This window comes from Tubulanus polymorphus, chromosome 7, assembly GCF_964204645.1.
Source record: "Tubulanus polymorphus chromosome 7, tnTubPoly1.2, whole genome shotgun sequence".
Lineage (NCBI taxonomy): Eukaryota > Metazoa > Nemertea > Palaeonemertea > Tubulaniformes > Tubulanidae > Tubulanus > Tubulanus polymorphus.
The window spans coordinates 13,427,414-13,446,659 of record NC_134031.1 but is presented as its reverse complement, the minus strand read 5'-3'; the positions used below and the strand labels follow the sequence as shown (position 1 = coordinate 13,446,659).

Sequence of the window (19,246 nt, the reverse complement as noted above, 5' to 3'; positions counted from 1 at the left end):
CTATACATGCCATCAGTAAGCCGGTTGGTCGAGAACTGAAAATGATGAATCTTTCCAGGACACAAAATTAGTTGAGTTAAGGGAGTTCAAGAAAAATGCAACCCACATGAAATATCGGAGTTAAAACATAGACTAAAATCACCGGAAGCAAATTCTCAACCCGTAGAAAAGTTGGACACAAGAACACGGCAACACAAACAACGGAAAAGTGGTAGAAAAGCATGTCATATCATCAACAAAAGTCTTAGAGATGAGGAAGGTAGCACTAGAACTGAGAATTGGTACTGAAAAGCCATGAATAAAGAATATGTTGAGAAATGTGATATGATGCGATGCGATGCGATATGAGTATAGGGGTTTAGTTGTTCTATACCAAAGGTAGAACGGTCGAGCCCATTAAAAAATAAATATTAAAAGTAATTTAAAACTATAATATATTTTCATAGCCGTGTGCATTTTATATTATAACTAAATATTTATTCTAAGATATTAATAATTTAAATTTTAAATGTATATTGTATTAAATCAATTGGTCGCTCCGTTTCGCTACCGCTCCACTCCGCGACCAATTGATTTATTTACAATACACAAATTCATATAATCAAATATATTTTAATAATAATTATTATTCTATTATTCAACTGAAATACACACGGCTATGAAAATATATTATAGTTTTAAATTACTTTTAATATTTATTTTTAATGAACTCGACCATTCAACCTTTAATCTAGAACAACTAAACCCCTATTACTCTTAAAATATTCATATATATGAATAACATTTAAATTGACAGATTATTCAATATAAAAGTTTGAGCTCTTATAGAATAGATATATAGATATATTTTAAACATTATTTCAATATTCATATTTGTATGAGTTAGATTTTTAAACCTTAAAAGTGTTAGTAAAGTGTGATTGAAATAATACATATATAAATCATTGAACTTCTAAAATCAATTTTAAAAAAAGATTTAGTATTAAAATGGAAGCAAATAAGTACTACTGTTCAACATGTAATATCAATATAGATAAATCCCAAAAATAGACACAATAAAACTAAAACACATTTAGAGAATAAATTGAATTTAGAATATAAAGATGATATATTAGAAACTAAATTAGATGAATTAAAGAATGAAAAAGAAACATATAAATGTGATACATGTAATCAATCATTCAGTGATAAAAGATATTATAATGAACATTTAAAATCTAAAGCCATATTAGAAATATGAATAATGATATTTTAGGTGAGGATTATTTTGATAATGATAACGATAAGAAACATAAGACAATTAAAAGAATTAGAAATAAATTAAACAATAAAAGACCATACATGGAAGATGTAAGAAAATATATTAATTCATTAGACAATAAAAAAGATATAGAGATAACCGAAGCATTTAAAAGTGATATTGGTCCAGCAGCTATCTAGTTTAAATTTCATGAAGGAAAAACATTAGAAGAAAATAAAAAACATTTAGAAAATATGAAAGAAATAATAAAAATAATAACTGATGTTGAATATCCTAAAATTAGTATATCTTCTAAAGTAAAGTTTATAAAATCTGAAGATAAACCAATATATAATATAAATTCTCATTCACAACATATTATATCTAAACAACATATAGATGATAAATTAGATAAATGTTATAATGAAATAAAAAACTAAAATAGAAGAGAAATATTTTGAAGGATCTGGTTTTATATTTGATGAAATAATATTTATGACTTTACATGTGTATAACACAAAATATAATAAGTTAACTAAATCAAAACCAATTGATGAAAATAATTTATCATATTATAAAGAACCAGATATTGAAGCATCGAGTTATATTAAACTACCATTTAAAACTAATGCTGTAATAAATGTACAAAATTTTGATGATAAATGTTTTCTATGGACAATTATAAGTTGCTTACATCCAACAGAAGATATTACACATAGTTTTAGATTAACTTATTATAAACCATTTGAAAATAATTATAAGATAGATAATTATCCTGTTAGAATTAAAAACATCCCAAAAATAGAAAGAGATAATAATTTAAGAATAAATGTATTTGATTTAATATAATTACCAAATACAAAAGGTAACAATATAAAACATTATACATTAGAACTTTTATATCTATCAAAAGATTATGATTCAAACGATGTTATAGATATATTATATTATGAGAATCATTATATGTGGATTAAAAGAATTGATTTATTTTTTAAATCAGAAAATGATTTTGATAATAAAATATATCTATGTAGAAAATGTTTACATAAATTCAGAACTGAAGGTGCATTATTAAATCATAAACAATTATGTGAAAATCATGATTATTGTAAATTAGTTTTACCAAATGAAAAGGATAAAATAATAGAATTCAAAAAATATGATTACAAAAATAAAGTACCATTTGTTATATACGGAGATTTTGAATCATTAAATAAAGAACTAACTGATCAAGATAGAAAAGAAATATATTATAAAAGAAAGAAATTAAATTCTAATGAAAATGATTTTTCAGAAGAACCACCAAAAACAAATACAATTAAAAAGATTCATCAATCAGCTGCTGCTTTCGGGTTATATATAAAATCTGATTATCCAGAACTAATTAAAAGTGAATATTATCATTATAGAAATGAAAATGTTATTAATCATTTTTGTGACTTATTAATTGAATATGAAATAAGATTTAGTAAATTATTGAATACAAATAAAGAAATTATAATGACAGAAGAAGATAAAGAAGCATTTGAGTTTGCAGATAAATGTTATTATTGTGAAAAGATATTTAATTATAAAGATAAAAAAGCAAGAGACCATGATCATTTAAATGGAAAGTTTAGAGGCGCTGCGCATGAGAATTGTAACTTACAAGCTAAGAAAATTAACTTTGTACCAGTTATATTTCATAATCTATCAGGATATGATACACATTTATTCATCAAACAGTTATGCCATAAAATAGAAGAAATTAATAATGAAATAGAAAGATTAAATTCAAATAGATCAAAAGATAAAATACCAACTTATAAATTTAAAATGTTAGCTAGAACATCTGAGAATTATATATCATTCCAATTTGGGTGTTTAAGATTTATAGATTCATATAGATTTTTAAATAGTTCATTAGATAACTAATCAAAATCATTAGTTGATGATGAATTAAAAATATCAAAACAACATTACCCAAATAATGATGATTTCCAATTAATGAGATATAAAGGCGCAATTCCATATTCATTTTATAAATCACATAATGATTTCAATATATCTGAATTATTAAAAGAACAATTCTATGATGAATTAAAAAATGAATATGTTAAAGATGAAGTCTATAATAGAACATTGAATATTTGGAATCATTTCAAAATAGAAAATCATGGACAATTAGTAGATTCATATCTAAAATCAGATGTATTATTATTAACCGATATATTCGAAAGGTTTAGAGATGTAAACCTAAAATATTTCAATATTGATCCTTGTCATTGTTATTCTAGCCCAGGTTTAACATGGGATTGTGGATTAAAATTTACAGATATAAAAATGGATTTGTTAACAAATATAGATCAATTATTATTATTTGAAAAATCTATAAGAGGAGGAGTTTCAGGTGTATTAGGCGATAGATATTTCAATGTAAATGATAACCCTGGATATAAGTTATTATATATAGATGCAAATAATTTGTATGGTTGGGCAATGATGGAACCACAACCTTATGGAGTATTTGAGATAAGTGAAGTTTCACAACATGAAAATAATGATAAATTTGATTGGAAGAAAAGAATCCTAGATATTTCAGATGATTCAGATACTGGTTACTTCTTTGTTGTAGACTTAGAATTGTCACCCTGATATAATTTGCATATTTCATAATCATATAGATCTACAATGTCATATCGAACAGTTCATAACATTTCATAGCTCTACTACATATTATTAATAATAATAATAATAATAATAATAATAATAATAATAATAATAATAATAATAATATAATATAACTTATGACTATAGTGTCAATATGTGCTGTAAGGTCGTAATCAACATGAGACATTACTCAACATGTTTTCACGATAATTAGCTATAGTCAGTGCTCATCGATAATTAATTAATGTCTCTCAAACATGTCACTAGGTGTTTGTTTGTGAGTCCTGATGTCTACAACTTGTCTGACACCTAGTTCTCACATTATACTCATGATTCTGTATATAAGACTATGTAAAGCTATGATAATCATTCTCATTCCGGGATGCAATAAAGATTGTACAAAGAAGGTTTAACTGCCTTGTTGTTCCTGATGGATGGAATCCTGTACCGCTGGTGTAAATGCTAGTTCCCCAGCCAGCCTGCCGATACAACAACCAGCCGGTTACAGAATATCCTGAACATATTAAATTTAAATCTAGAAATCTAGCATACTGTCCAGAACATAAAACTGTAACTCATGAAGAATTATCAAATTATCAAAAAAGAATTAAACCCGAAAATCATATTCATACAGAAAAGTTAATGGTAACTCAAGAAGATAAATATAATTATGTAGTGCATTATAGAATGTTAAAGTTTTATCTAAAACAAGGAATGATCCTAAAAAAAAGTACATAGTTATATTTCATTTAGTCAATCTAAGTGGTTAGAAAAATATATAGATTTTAACACCAAACAGAGAACTGAAGCTAAAACTGATTTCGAAAAAGATTTCTTCAAGTTAATGAACAATGCATTCTATGATAAGACTTGTGAAAATATTAGAAATAGAAATGATATTGAGTTAGTTAGTAATGGTAAAAGGATAAGGCATTTACAATCATATCCTTTTTAGGTATATATCCTTTTTAGGTATCATATCCTTTTTCAGTTTTTAGGTAACAGAATATTTGATGAAAATTTAGCTGCAGTTAAGATGAGAAGAACATCAATGAAATTTAATAAACCAATCTATGTTGGCGCTTCAGTTTTAGAATTATCAAAATTACTAACGTATGAATTCTATTATAATGTATTACAACCACTTTTATAGAAATCTTATATTTTGATACTGACAGTTACATATTAAAGATAAAAACTAATAACATAACAGATGATTTAAAAACATTAAAACATCATTTTGATTTCAGTAACTATCCTAAAGATCATGAATTGTTTAGCAATGATAATAAAAAAGTTCCTGGTAAATTCAAAGATGAATTAGGCGGTGAAGAAATGATTGAATTCATTGGTATTAGATCCAAAATGTATTCATATAAAACTAAAGAACATGAAGCTAAAAAGTTAACAGGAATATGTAACCGGCTGGTTGTTGTATCGGCAGGCTGGCTGGGGAACTAGCATTTACACCAGCGGTACAGGATTCCATCCATCAGGAACAACAAGGCAGTTAAACCTTATATGTACAATCTTTATTGCATCCCGGAATGAGAATGATTATCATAGCTTTACATAGTCTTTATATACAGAATCATGAGTATAATGTGAGAACTAGGTGTCAGACAAGTTGTAGACATCAGGACTCACAAACAAACACCTAGTGACATGTTTGAGAGACATTAATTATTTATCGATGAGCACTGACTATAGCTAATTATTGTGAAAACATGTTTAGTAATGTCACATGTTGATTACGACCTTAATGCACATATTGACACTATAGTCATAAGTTATATTACATTATTATTATTATTATTATTATTATTATTATTATTATTGTTATTATTATTATTATTATTATTATTATTATTATTATTATTATTATTATTGATAATATGTAGTAGAGCTATGAAATGTTATGAACTGTTCGATATGACATTGTAGATCTATATGATTATGAAATATGCAAATTATATCAGGGTGACAGATGCCCCCTTGTCCAATTAAATTTGGTCCTCCAAATTTGCGGAAAACGCTGATGGTATAAGTTCATTAAACCTCCTTCCACTGCGAGAACATGAAAAATTGAGTTTCACCGCGCGAAAATGTGCAAACGCTGGACAGTAACATCCGGATTATCAGTCATTCACGAAAGAGTCACATCTTGTCGTTATATACGGACGATGCGATGATACGTTAACTGTAATTTTGAATGATCTGCAAACGATCCCCGAATTCTGGTTGGTTCTGCGACGAACAGAAGTAGCGACGTGTTGTGTAGTTATAGCGTCCCGAAGATCAGTTGGTGATGCAAGTTGCAAGTAGTACGCATTTCTCTGTTTTGGAGATCTTTCGATTACTGACTGGAAATAACTTCGTGACACAATGATAGTAACATGCAACATTTGACATCGGAGCAGAGTTCAGGCAATGACACAACACAAATACAGTTACCCTTGTCAACCAAAGGGAAAAAATTATCATCATCCAAAATAAGTGGTCAGAAGTAAATAAAGAATAACCATAGTAATTGAGCAAAGATGACACCACCAGCATAATTGAACTGTATTAACACCTATCATCGCAGTCTCAATTAATCCACGTTATATTATATCATTGATAAATTCATACCGTACTTTACACTGATCTCAGTTATGTCTCGTATTAGATTTACAATGACGTTATTTGCGTGTTTTCTACGAAAGATTTCATGCACTCTACTTAAAATGATTAGTATATATTAATTGAACGTATAAACTATCCGATCTTTGAACCGTTCGGGGCGTAAATAAACTGAAAATAAACGTACGAGTAATAAGCTGATCAATTCATCGCTGATATCCATATGATATTCTGGAAAGCTTAAGAAAACCTACTGTAGCTACTACTGAGTTTCGAAGAAATAGATTTTAAACGAGAAGCGTACTGACTTTGTGTGCCAGGAGGTGTTTCATACCAAGGCCGCCATGCAGGGGGAGCGAACCGCCCAAATAAAACATAGTATTCTAAGACTCCCTGGTCGTTGAAACGTGTTGATACGGCTCGAGCGGCAGTAGGTATAATGTTTTTGAGCTCGGTTTCGGTGGGAGGCCTTTCATTTTCCAAGATGACATGATATATACCCCATACATGTTCAAGACTTTCTCCGTAATCACTTACTTCAAACCAATCTTGTTTTGATGCCCGATACCATGGACTGTCATGGTAATATTTTACGAATAGCACATTATTTTGAAATTTGGTAGCAACAACCGTTTTTCCTGTAGGGCATGGACATAATGCTCGACGATTTCCCGTCCGAATAGCCTCTTCGATAGAGACATTACTTGAATCTGAACTACTCTTAACGCTATCCTGATTCGTATGATCTTGGTGAGTTTTCGATCGAGCTGAACAATATACACTATTTACATTCTCATTATTTGATGAGTCTTCATTAGACATCTGATTATCAAATTCCTGAAAGCGATCATTAGTAACATATACACCCTGTATTACGGTTCCATTTAATTTTCTTCTAGGTTTTTCACGTATCTCTACTTCACTATCCTGACATCTATCTTTATTTGTGATTATAATATTTGCTACGTCATTCTCGTTTTCATTTCGATCGTTTTGATGTCCCTGATTATTATCAGAATTGTCTGTAATGCGATCAAAAAACTTACTTTTGCAAGGTTTCTTACGTTTTTTGCCTGATGCCGCATAGTTTTCGTGAAAGTGTCGAATTAGTTTATTTGGGATCCATTTTCCTAATTCCCAAGAATTTCCACGATTTAAATCTGACTTCCATTTTACGCGATATTTACATAAACCACTTTCTAGTTTGTACTGTAGAATTTTCTGAATATCTGATTCATTGAAAGTCTCAGTAACTACCGGTCTATCTTTGTTATCGTCAGCCGAAATTTGAGTGTCAGTTGGAGTATCAGCTAAATTGCTAGGTTTATATTTTAAGCGCCCATGAATCTCGTCGAATAATTCAGGGTTTTCCTCAGCTGTTGAACCATCCCATGCGACCTCTTCATAATTTGGACGCGATGAGGGATCTTTGTATAACTTAAGACGGTTCCCATTGACATGCGATGGGGGTAAAACGTTATCAGAGATTCTTCGTAATTGATAAGCCCCTTTACTAGCTATTGACTGAATGAAATAAGGACCTACGTATTTTTTACACAGTTTTGGTGATTTTCCTTTCTTAACTTTCATGACTTTTAGCCAACCGCGATCAGTAATCTGAAACTGAGGTTTTAAGGCCTTTTTATCGAATTGAGTTTTATACTTATTTTGAGCTCTTTTAATATTCTCGTTAGCGATATTTCGTGATATGACCAGCTGCCTTAATATATGTGATATGTATGCCTTATGATCAGTAGCTAACGAATGCCATGGAATTAAAGCCGTGTGTATTGGTAGACGCATTTCTTGACCAAATAACATGTGGTAAGGGCTAAAACCTGAACCTTCAGTTGAGGGAACATGCCTATAACTCATCATTACACTTGGTATTAGTGTATCCCAATTAGTCTGATCCTGGTTACAATACGACCTAAGCGACTGCCAAATGTACTGGTTAGTTCTCTCGCAAACTGAGTTTGATTGAGGATGGTACGGAGCGGTGAAATGTTGTTTCACGTGAAACAATTCACAGAGAGCTTCAACTAACTTAGACATAAATGTTTAACCGCGATCAGAGACTAAAGAATGAGGAGCACCATACCGCGAAAATATCTCTTTAAAGAGAACCTTTGCTACCTCTGTTGTTTCCTGAGTTTTGAGAGGAAAAGCCTCGGGCCATTTACTCCAGCTATCTACCACGAGTAGAATATGCTTATTACCATCAGGTGTCTCCGGAAGATTGCAAAGGAAGTCAATGTGCCATCTTGAGAATTAGCCTTCAATTGGTAATGGTTGTAAGGGTGTTGGATGACTATGATAATTCCGTTTGACCTGTTGGCAATTCTCACAAGTAGAAACATATTTCCCACAATCTTCATACATGGAATCCAACGATATTTATTACGTAAAACACCATAAAGACGATCTCGACCCTGGTGGCAACCTCCCACTAATGAATCATGGTAAGCTCTCAATATTTCCGACCGTAATGACCTAGGAACTTCAAGAACTGGGATGACCTTCTCGGCTTTAGGAATACCAGTAACTCTAGGCGTATACAAATAATATAACGTGCCATCGATAATACCATATTGGTCGGCCCTCCAACTGAGCTTTCGAAACAGTTTTTCATCGTTGACAGCATATGATGGATCTAACTTATGTTCCAACATGTGACAAACTTCAGGGCAATTCCGCTGTAAGTGAGTTATATTAGCAGGTTTAATCAGTTCAATCTCCTTATAAGTATCAGGAGTTAACTCAGCCACCACGGGGCTAGTATAATCAAACACGACTTCATAAGACTGAGATCCATGTGTCATTGCTGTGAAAACAGTTTCTTGTGAAGGATCATCAGGTCTAGGAGGAGGAGATTTATCATAATCTCGTCTACTTAAACCGTCGCAATTGCCATTTTTCTTACCCGGTCGGTGTTCAACAGAAAAATTATATGCTTGAAGAGCCAATTCCCAACGTCCTACACGTTTATTTAGTCGGTTTTCATGAATATACGTTAAACTTTTGCTATCAGTATACACAGTGAATTCATTTCCAATCAGGTAGGGATGAAAATTCTGAATTCCTTCAATCAAAGCTAATCCTTCCTTATCACTAATATGCCATTTCTTTTCGTTTACACGTAACGCGCGACCACCATATCCGATAACATGTTCTAAATTATTCTTTTTCTGAGACGAAACGTAACCAATAGCATAGTCCGAAGAGTCAACCGAGAGATAGAAACGAGAATTGAAATCAGGGAATATCAGAATTGGATCACTAGTTAATTCCTGTTTAAGCGTATCAAAAGCTTTCTGACAATCAGGGGTCCATTTGAACTTCACATCTTTACAGTTCAAAGCATTTAAGGGAGAAACTATTGATGCATAATTTTGAATGAATTTCCTGTAAAAATTTGTCAACCCTAGAAAACTTCGTAATTGTTTGACATTGGACGGAACTGGAAAGCTGTTAACCTTTTCGATGTTCTTTAACCAAACACGAAGACCCTCAGCAGATAAGGTATAACCCAGATATTCAATTTCTGGGACTGCAAATTCACACTTAGTCGGTTTGGCAGTTAGACCGGCTTGTTTAAGCTTCTCAAAAACATTTGATAAATGAACTAGGTGACTGTCAAAATCTTGAGAGAATATGATTAGATCATCAATGAAACACAATACATATTGCCAATTCAAATGACCTAAACATTTTGACATAAGCATCTGAAAAGCCATAGGACCATTCTTAATTCCCATCGGCATTCTTTTGAAGCACATTTTGCCTTGTGTCGTTTGAAAAGCTGTTTTATGACGCGATTCTTCATGTAACGGTATCTGGTGAAATCCTGAATTAAGATCTAATTTACTAAATATCATGGGTTTAGCATCGGCTATAGTGTCAAATACATCATCAAAATGAGGTAGTGGAAATGATTGCGTTACGGTCTTCGAATTCAGTTTTGTAAAATCAATAGTAAACCTATACGTATTGTCTGGTTTTCTGATCAAAACCACAGGATTATTGAAAACAGAATCAGTTGGTTCAATAAGATCGGCATCTAACAGTTCGTTAACCAAGTCGTTTTCTACCTGTCTCAAGTGTGGACTTTTGCGATAAGGTCTTTGAATTATAGGGTCGTCATCAGTTGTTTCTATCTTATGGGTAACTAATGAAGTTTTGCCGATTTCCTGTAAGTTACTAGCAAATATTGACCTATTACATCCAATTAAATACATTAATCTCTCTTTTTGTTCCAGAGTCAATCCTGAGTTTTCTGGAATTTTTATGCCTAAATTTTCAGCTATTTTAATTTTTTCATCATAATTTCGTGGTGTATCAGTATCAACGGAGAAAATATTTGCACTAATATTGTCATCTGCGAAATCGAAACAATCATCGTCAGTTACATTGTATGCATATCCAAGCACATAATCTTTTGAAATTTGAATCGGTTCATTAGTAGGATTCACAATAGTAGCGAAGATTTTACCGTCCGTGATTTTGCATAACGTTTTACCTCCACCTAAATATTTATTCAATAACTTGTGGTTGTATGGTTCAAAAACAACCAATGAACCTTCCGCCAACGTATCGACACTTATTTGAACTATTTGTTTAGTATTTGGTGAAATAACTATCCTGTTAATCGTTTTAGCTTTATTTCTGTACAGCTCTTGTTTATTCCTAAGAATCTTTAATGGAATCGAAACATCTTTAAATTCAATTGTGCCTGATGCAAGGTCAATGTTTACATTGTTTTCCTTCAAAAAATCCAGTCCTAGAATGACATCTGTATGTAGCCTATCGAATACATAAAACTTATGTGTTAATACATGAGATTGAATGCAAATGGGTACATCAATTCTACCAATTACTGAATGTGCTTCCCCACAAACTCCTCTAATAATGTTTATATCCGAATGACTATATATGGGATTTTTGATACATCCTTCGACCGTTGATCTAGCAATACATGAAATTGATGCACCTGTATCGACTAATGCTCGTTGGGAGTGTTTATTAATATCAACGTTTATAATATTCCGATTCAACCCTGAAACTAAGCTTATATCAACCGCATTGATATCAGGTACCCATAATCGAGATGCTTCTTTGCGACAAACATCCTTACTACAATGTATGCGCTTCATCTTTTTTAAGTGTATAAAACTTAAGTGCACAGAACGAAATGAAACTGATTATGAATAATGTTTGCTAGAAAAATGCTTTGAATTGAACAATCGAAACTTGAGATATATATCAAACTGCTCAACTACACAGTAATGCTCCCAAACTCAAAGAGCTATAATTTCCTATACTCAATATCCGACCACTAAATCGAGATGAAGATTCAATTATATTACCTATGGCTGACAACAAGTTACCATAATGTGTTGTATCAACCAAAACAGCAGCGATTTCGGCGATCAGCACGGTCTTGTCACAAGTGTAGTTGAATGCGATCTTCTATTTTGTGGTATGTTTCAGTCACAATCCGTATATCAGCATCTTCATCTGTACTTGTGTAAGTCACGAGGACTTAAATTTGGGTTCTCCACCATCTGTAACCGGCTGGTTGTTGTATCGGCAGGCTGGCTGGGGAACTAGCATTTACGGGGACGCTGAAAATGCACGACATGAAAATGACTGTAACGGAATATACCTACAATGAAAACATGGGAATAATCCACTATTAGAAAATACTAGAAATGGCACAACCTGATAAAACAAGAACTGGAGAATGTAGGAACGTACACACTGGATTATAAAATAATAATCCAATAGTGGAATATACAAGAAATACCCCTTACCGGAAAATACAGGAAATTGAAAATGTAGGAATTTCCTGAATATTCCAGTTCCTGCAAAGTGTGATGCATGTTTTTCCGGCATTTTCCAGTTCTTGTACTTTCCAGTTCTTGTTCATTATTGATGTGCACATTCTTGTATTTTCATGTCATGCTTTTTCTAGTTCTTGTATTTTCATGTTGTTCATTTTCAGCATCCTACTGTCTATCGCTGAATGTGCACAACATGAAAATACAAGAATCCATTAATGATCTTTATATAGAATCTGTTTATTATCTGTTTGTGGGAAAATTTTTTCTCTTGTCTTGCGGCGTAAACATGATGAGTAAAATGAACGACAGATTCACGATGCAATTTTACTTCTATCCATTTTATTATTTACAAATGATAATTTGATATCTGATTATTATACACAAAGCATGTTTCTGTTTTTCTGTTTTTTCTATCTTTCGATTCTTAATTTGGAACTATTCATATGAAATTTCTATTGGTATAAAAATTTATCTTCATCATAATTTCTGAACGACAGACAGGGCAGATAGCACCTCTTATCTCGGTCAACCTGTCTACGCATACTGAACAGAACAGCATATGTCCACAGGGCACCAATGCAACGCGTTCCCGTGGTTCGGTCAAACAAATAACGCACATTAGTTCTTCATTTATGACGGGTTCTGCTGGCTCATTCGCACGAGGAGGATCTTCCGCAATTGGTTCCTCAGCCAACTCGGGCAAATCTTCATCATCGAGATCATCATCGCCACTGTCATCATGAACACTTTCATTAAATTCGTTGTCCCCATCATCATTCTCATTGTCGGAATTGATGTCTTGTAGCCAGTTATCGGGATTAGCATATCCTCCGATCGCATGTCGTGTGGCATTCAAAAATTCGACAATAGTATAATGTCCACTTGAAAGTCTTTGGGCGCACAATCTTATAACGTTATCCGTTAACACTACTTTACGTTTACGCCGCCATCTTATTTCTAATCCACGCTGAAGACGGGAAGTTTCATTTTCCGAATCTAACGCAATTTTCTTTAGATTGTTCAAGTGAATAAATAAATTGGGATGAATACCCAACTTTTTCTAAGGGTAGCGTGAAAACTTTCCACACCGTTGTTGGTTATTTCGGTACAACCGTTGACTGATAAACGATTCACACCAATCCGGTTAATCCAATACCGCTCTAAATATGTGAAGAACTGGTTGAGCTGCCTACGTACAACTTCGGGGGTATCCCGTTTTATCGATAAAAAACGATCAATCCAAGATTTTGAAGTCGGCGTAGAACTGCTTGTGCATAGTGGAACCAGCAACCAGAAACTGAGATGTTCGGATGAACGGTTCTAATTGCGTTGGTCTGTGCTTGTTCAAAATCAGCCATAACACGATCTGGTCTAAACGCAGGAGCTACCAAATCGATCTTCTCAAAAACTGCTTTATAAAGCGACTCAGTCTTTCGAGTCATTAGTACAAAAATTGTCGGAAAAACGTGTCCGGTAACGGTAACAAAAACAGTGAACATTTGATAAAACATCCGCGGGACTGTTTTGAAGGTTGCATCCATACTGACTGATTCTCTGCCAGTGAGTAGTTGAATCTGTGCATCACTAGCAAATATCAACGCAAATCCATCGGCACCAGCATCAACAACACCACGAAAAAACGGAGAACCATCAGCCATCTCATTGTGAATGCTATTGAAGATTGCAGCGGGCAATTCCTCCAATGTATTTGGCAACGCAGGTTGATTTAATCTACGTCTTTTATACATCCCACTCTCTATGTTGCAGAAACTTATTCGGTCCCCGACATCATTTCTTCTGGATTCTTCATCGAAAATTTGTCTGAGTGGCAGATCTTCCTCAGCAGCCCGCTTTCTGCATTTGTTTACCAATATTAACTCAGCGATTTTATCTGCTGATGAATGATCTGAGTGTTGCCTCTGAAGAAAAGAAAACAGTTGAACTCTAAATTCATCTCAGAAAAAAATACTAATTTTTGATGGCATCTTCTCTTGTACGATGGGCTAGATAGGTTTTTTTATGTGTAAATGGTAGAACGACCTTCAGTTGTATTTCCATACATAAGTTCTGGATTTAATCCAAATAAATCTGCTATTAGTTTCTAAAACATCAAAATACATTAAAAATCTGCCCGTATTTGATTTCACTAAAATTTGCAATGAAATTGAACACACTGTTTAAAAAACTCAAAATAGATTCAAACTCAAAGACATGTACAATACGATCACTGAACGTTTAGTAAATAATTGTTAGTGAAGAGTGACAAAATCCTTATGCTAAGCTATTTACTATTATTGACATATTTGATCATATGGCACGGAGTATTTGAAATGATTGAACAATAGAAATGACTGTTCTAATCCCTTCGTTAGTTTGGGTTTTTTCCCTTGGTAAAAATCCCCTCTGTAAAAATCTCCAATTATTCAAAGTAGGTAAAAATCCCCCTTCTTCTGAATGTAGTGGAAGTAGATACAATCTTAAGCCAATTAATTCATGTTATTGACACATATATCTAATGTATTCATATATTTTACTGTGGAACACCATAAGGATATCATATATATACTATATAAACTATAGTACTAGTTTATATAGTATATATATGATATGGATCTTTAATTATCTCGACTCTCTATCTAAGATATAGTATAAACTATTTGAATTGAAACATACTACAAATTAACAGTTCATTAATACTAAACTAGTACCGTTTATCATTAGTACGCAGTTAGTTCTCGCAGTTAATGAAAGGGTTAATCGCACATTTGAAAACTATTTCAAATTGAAAGTTCATTATTGCTTATAATTTATGGCATCGCACAGCTCAAATATACCACACGTTAACAAGAGCTCACAGTTCAAAAATATTCCAGTTCGTATTACAAATAAAAGTTCATTATTCTTATTAATTCTAACAATTTATTTTATTCTAAGAGTTAAATCTAATTTGTATAATCTTGTTTGATCGAAAAGTGAATTTTTACCTACATTCATAGTAAGGTATGGACGATTAAACACTGTGCATTAAACATGGCCAGAATGTACCATCAAAGACCATATCCCCAGATGAATGGAATACAAAGGAAACAAATGGCAATTAAGCGCACTCATTAGACTGATAGCCTGACCTAGGCCTGACTAACAAGTATACCGAGCAATTTAGATAAGGGGCTATTGAGAGGTGGAAAACTACTACTAGTTTATTCTTTAAATTATATTGTGTACACTGTATTGCCAAAGATGTTATAATAATACTTATTAAGTCGAATTTCGATATAATAAGTCGAAATTGTGAATTTATTTTGATCTCGTATGTCATCTAGGGGCTTCCGTATGAAAGCGTTCATCGCACATTTCGAATATATTACACTAGCTTGGATCTAAAATATTTCAAATTAAAAGTTCATTATTTCTTACAATGCATGGTATCGCGCAGCTCAAATATACCATAAGATAACAAAAAAGTTCACAGTTCAAAAAAATTCCAGTTTGAATTTTAAGATATTAGAAATAAAAAGTTCATTATTTAAGTTCAAAAGTTCATTATTATTATATCAATTCTAACAATTAATTTGATTGTAACAATTTACTTAAGAATTGATCCCAACAAAAGATTTCATTGCACAAGTCAAACATATTGCATTCTTATTGCAAATGAACAAAGTTGGAGAAACATTTGCTTTGAAATGTTCTTGAAAATCACCAAGTGGGGATGTTTACCTACTTGGGGGATTTTTACCCAGGGGAATTTTTCTACGGACCAATCGAGATCAGACATTTCGCATGTGTGAACGCTTGATCCGGTCCAAATTGGACAGATCTAAATGTGTGAACGCGCCTCTGATGAATATTAATAGTAAAAGCTCATTTGTGAAATAAACACGTTACCTATTAAGTAACATTTGTATTGTTGTATTAAGGAAATAAGACTACAACTTACGAAATAAGATGTTCATATTGCTAACCATGCTAACAATACCTCTGGTTAAAATAAATATATAATATAACCACAAATGCATGTTATCATATCTAATAACTTTTCTAGAACAAAATTCTATCCATGTAGCAGAAACAAGTTTTCATACTTACAATGATTTGGCGTCTATTTTCGGAAATCTTTGCTGTCCCTGGACAAAACTCTTCAACGCAGGAAAGGTATGTTGTGTCGTGATGGGTTCTCGTTTTTTTATACAAAAACTCTCCGCATATATACCAGAGTCCTCGTCCTTTTTGAATTACTGTATATTCCATATTCACAGATCGTCAGGAAGCAATATGAGAAATTTGACATGCAGCACCCGATATATAGGCATATTTTAATTAGCATCCCCTAAACTAATTATGAGTAGAAGACAAACTAACATTGTTGTCTTCCTAGGGGTACGGTGAATGTAATTTATACGTCAATTTTTCCCCCAATTCATCGTTAAATTAGATGCTAATAATTCTTCCCCTAATAACACTACACTAAACCTGTAAAATTGTATATACAATGCCAATACATGGAATATCTATATCAAATTTTCAGCTTCGCTTACATTTGGTACTAATAATCTAAATAGACATTATAATGATGAACTGATGAATTATCAACATTAGAAAGAAAATAATTTCGTGGATGATCTTTGCTTTTGCAAATGTTTATAGGCCATTTGTCATTAATTATTTATTGAAAACTGGATGAAATCCCGAAATTTCTATATAAAGATCATTAATGGATTCTTGTATTTTCATGTTGTGCACATTCAGCGATAGACAGTAGGATGCTGAAAATGAACAACATGAAAATACAAGAACTAGAAAAAGCATGACATGAAAATACAAGAATGTGCACATCAATAATGAACAAGAACTGGAAAGTACAAGAACTGGAAAATGCCGGAAAAACATGCATCACACTTTGCAGGAACTGGAATATTCCTACATTTTCAATTTCCTGTATTTTCCAGTAAGGGGTATTTCTTGGGTTGTTTCAGGTTGTGCCATTTCTAGTATTTTCTAATAGTGGATTATTCCCATGCTTTCATTGTAGGTATATTCCGTTACAGTCATTTTCATGTCGTGCATTTTCTATCGTCCCATAATTCAAACTAAATACAATCAAGGATTTTCATTATTATACGATTATATTGATAAATTTAAAACTGTAACTATTAATGCAAATGATGAAATAATTAATGAGAATATTAACTTCCCAAGAAGATCTATTAAAGGTATATTAATATTTTTTACCATTGCAACATATACTAATGGCGCAATAAATGTTGATAATTATTATAATCCTGAAATAACAATCATCTATAATGAATAATGTATTTGATCCTTTATAAGTATCAATTGCTATTTTAATACAATTATCTAAATTTTCTTTTACTGTTTTAGGATCTAATATAATAAACTTTTTTATTTTAACTATATCTCTATAATATGTTTTATTCATTTCATAAGTAGGACAGAATAATATTATATTATCAAAATGATTCTTATAAATAGATTCTAACAAATCTAATATGAAATGTGTTTTACCACAGTTTGTTACCCCAGTAACTAACATATTATGCGATTCAAATATAAATAAATCTTTATTCATTTATTCTTTTAATTTTACTAGATAAAATCCATTCATTAAATTTATCATCATATCCTTTATATTTCACCAAAGAATACTTTTTTCCTTTAAGAGTTTTTGTTTTCAATACTTTTTCTATTTTGTATTCTATTTCATCTGGATTTGGTACAAGTGATAATTCTTGTTCATAGAAATAACCTAATATTTCTTCATCTTTTAGATCTTCTAGTTTATAAACAAAAGGTTTAGTTAATATTATCTTTTTAATCTTGAATATTTCTTCTGTAAAATTAGGGGTATAACCTTTATAAAAGGTTTTTCTATATTTAGATATTCTAACGTGTTGTCCAATTTTAAATTTAGGTTCTCCGAAATCATGTGTAACAAACGCTCCGTATAAATTATTCCATATCATTTCTGAATTATCTTCTTTTCTAGCTTGTATAGGTTTCATATTTATAGAACTATGTTTAGAATTATTATAACCTTTCACTAAATCATCTAACACATCGATATATTTATATGTTTCATTAGCAGTAAAATATTTCCACATTCTAGTTTTCAATGTTTTATTAAATCTTTGTATAATAGATGCTTTTTTATCTGAGTGTGTTGAAAAATATTCTACATCGTTATCAGATAATAGTTTTTTGAAATGTTTGTTATAAAATTCTTTACCTTCATCAAATTGTATGTTATCTGGAATAGCTTCTTTAAATATTGATTTAAAAGCATTTGTCACTTCTATACCAGTTTTATTTTTGATTGGAATTGACCATGCGTATCTACTGAATATGTCTATAACATTTAATATCCAGAAATATCCTTTGTTGTATTCCTCTAAGTTCTTCATGTCAATTAAATCAGCTTGCCATTGTTGATCGATATATGAAACCATAACTTTTCTTGTTAAATAAGTTTTATCCATTTTCTTATGGATTTGATATGTTGGTTGATTTTGTAACCATAATCTTAGTTCACTATATTTTATATCACCATTTTCATTATCAGATTTTATTTTGTTCCATAATTCTGAAACGTTAGAATATGATACTTCACTTTCTGGGTTATAATATAAATCTCTTAAATATTGTTCTTTTTTCATCTTATTTTAATCCATTAATAATAATTTAGATTTAGTTTCAATGGCTTTATGATTTGACTTATTTTCTGGTATAATAGGTTTATTGTCTGTACACGGATAATTAAGTTTCCGATTATCATTGGAATCATCTTTATCATCAGATTTGAATTTTGATTTATATATTACACCGGATAATATAATAATTGTGATTAACCCAATTGTAATATATAAGTAATTAT

General features: G+C 31.5%; 1 protein-coding gene across 3 annotated transcripts in view; it reads right to left on the bottom strand.

The window, feature by feature from the left end:
- The window catches only part of LOC141909360 (pre-mRNA-splicing factor ATP-dependent RNA helicase DHX16-like), a 415,810-nt gene that overhangs the window by 64,248 nt on the left and 332,316 nt on the right, over positions 1 to 19,246 (bottom strand). The window lies entirely within an intron of this gene.